This window comes from Microtus oregoni, unplaced genomic scaffold (assembly GCF_018167655.1).
Source record: "Microtus oregoni isolate MIOR12 unplaced genomic scaffold, Mior012 000018F_ref0000195, whole genome shotgun sequence".
Taxonomy (NCBI): domain Eukaryota; kingdom Metazoa; phylum Chordata; class Mammalia; order Rodentia; family Cricetidae; genus Microtus; species Microtus oregoni.
In genome coordinates, this window is record NW_024543077.1 from 29,815,518 (window position 1) to 29,818,040 (window position 2,523).

Genomic DNA, 2,523 nt, shown 5'->3' on the forward strand with positions numbered 1-2,523 from the left:
TTAGTCGGTATGGACTCTCTTGTGTTTAATAAGAGCTGAGCTCCGGCTGAAACTCTTGTCACACTTGGTACATTCGTAAGGCTTCACTCCCCTGTGAATTCTTTGATGGGTGATGAGGTTGGAGCTTTGTGTAAACCCCTTTCCACACTGCACACACTCGTAGGGCTTTTCTCCCGCGTGAGTCCTCTGGTGCTTAATGAGATCTGACCTCTCCCCGAAGCTTTGCCAGCACTCGTTACACTCATAGGGCTTCTCCCCGGTGTGAATTTTCTGGTGTGTGATCAGATGGGAGCTGTGGCTGAAGCTTTTCCCACAGGCCATGCACTCGTAGGGCTTCTCTCCCCTGTGCCTCTGCTGGTGCTGGACCAAGTGCGAGATGCGGCTGAAGTTCTCCCCGCACTCGTTGCAGTGGTACGGCTTTTCCCCGGTGTGGATTGTCTGGTGCTGAATGAGGTGAGAGCTCCTTCCAAAGCTCTTCCCCCACTCGTTGCCATCATAGGGTCGCTCGCCCGTGTGTGTTCTCTGATGCTGGATAAGGTGGGAGCTGCGGCTGAAGCCCTTGCCGCATTTGTAACACTTGTAGGGTCTGTGTCCCGTGTGCGCTTTTGGTGTCGATTGAGGTCTGAAATCTGACTGAAGGCCTCCCCACACTGAAAACTGTAGTAAAAAGAGCAGCGGGGCTGCGTTCCCAGCACCCCGGCAGCCTGATTGGTTAGCTTATGCCCCGAAATAATTACACGGACACTGTATTCTTTTAATCACTGCTTGGCCCATTTCTAGCTAGCCTCTTCTAGGCTAACTCTTGCACCTGGACTAGCCCATTTCTAATATTCTATGTAGCACAGCTAGGTGCGCTTACCGGGAAGGTCCTAGCCTACGTCCATCCTGGGTCTGAGCTTCATCACATCCATCTTCCCGGGAGCTGGGAGCATGGCGTCTCTCTGAGGCGTCTGCTCTTGAGAGGAGAGCTGTGGAGTCTTAGCTCACTTCCTCTTACTCCCTGCGTTCTGTTATGTTTACTCCTCTCACCTATCTTCTAACCAATGAGAGCCAAGCAGTTTCTTTTTATTTAACCAATGACCTTCCTCCATCAGAGAACATATGTGATAGCGGATGCCTGTGTGAACTTCTTTGTGGGCCAGCAGGTCAGTGACCTGCTGGAGAGGGTAGCTGACCCACTCCTCTGCAGTCAGCTCTCCCCACTGTCTTTCGGACCTGTCCCCACTTTCAAAGACTTCTTCGCTTTCCAGGTTCTTCTCAGCATCCCCAATAGGCTCTTCGGACATGGTCACAAACTCCACATCTTCACTAAGCTCTTCTTTCGGGTTTGTTTCGTTCTTGTTCCTGATCTGACAGTCCAGTGAGACAACATTTCCTTAATTCTCCTGCATCACGTCCCTGTAAAGGTCTCTTTGTGTAGGATCCAGAGGTCTCCATTCTTCCTGAGTGAGGTAAATGGCCATATCTTCAAATGTCACAGGGGCCTGAAATCACACAATGCTTCCTCACTACTTAGCATCTAGGAGTTTAGTCCCAGCCTTTCTTCTTGAAATTAGAGACATGGTTAGAAATGTCGAGAAGGCATTGGCATTAAGTCTGATCTGGGACCCAGCCATGAGCAGGGTGGCTGCCATCTCAGGCTCAAACGTTCGTCTCCTGGGACAGAGAGCAGGAAAAGTAGCTAGTAGACAACGCTGAAGGAGAGGAAAAGCAGGGAGCGAGGCGTGGCTAGAGGTCCTGCCCACTCCCTAGGGCTGGAGTTCAGGTCGCCACCAGGTATGCAGGAAGGGCCCAGGACTGGTCACTCTCCTCCTTCTCTGACCCCCGAGCGAGACCCGCTCTCCGCGTCTAGGTTAATACCAAGTACATGCAAGGCTAGAGTAAGGGAGGACAGCCCCTGGCTAGGTGCCCCCCAACTGGGGGTCAGGCCGATGCTATTAGACAGAGGCTTTCAATCCAGCCCTACAGAACGCCTCTGCTCTTCCGGAATGCCATTTTTAAACAGTCTTGTTGCAGGAGGTCCTCCCACTCCTCCAGCCTATCACCGCTGAGGTACCAGCCCACTGGGGCGTGGTTTCTCTCCCTTTAAAAAAGCGGCCACTTCCCTCTCCTCTCTCTCTTCACTTCCTGCTCCTCCTGCAACTAGACTCCTTTCCTGGTTGCATAGAGGGCTGTTGCCTGGGACAGTGATCTGTAAGTTTTTTCCCCTTTAAATAAATACCACCCTAATAATCATAACCCCGAATTGGTGTGGCATTGTTTGTGACTTACGCCTTCACAGTCTTTTCTTTCCTACATACCAGTTCAAAAACTACATCAAGGCTTTTAATAATTGAAAATTCTTGACCAATATATCAGGCTTATTACTAACTACCTGTCACATTTTTAAGTTAACACATATTCTCCACATAGTAAAACATTTATTAGCGTGACACAATCTAGACATGCTCCCTCTGTCTCATGCCTATCTGCTGGCCAGTCATTGCTTTATTTAGGCAAATTGAGTGACAATTCTTCAGAGTA

At 50.1% G+C, this 2,523-nt stretch overlaps 1 pseudogene; it reads right to left on the reverse strand.

The window, feature by feature from the left end:
* On the reverse strand, positions 1-1,634 carry LOC121458736 (annotated as a pseudogene).
* Positions 1,635-2,523: the final 889 nt, after the last annotated feature.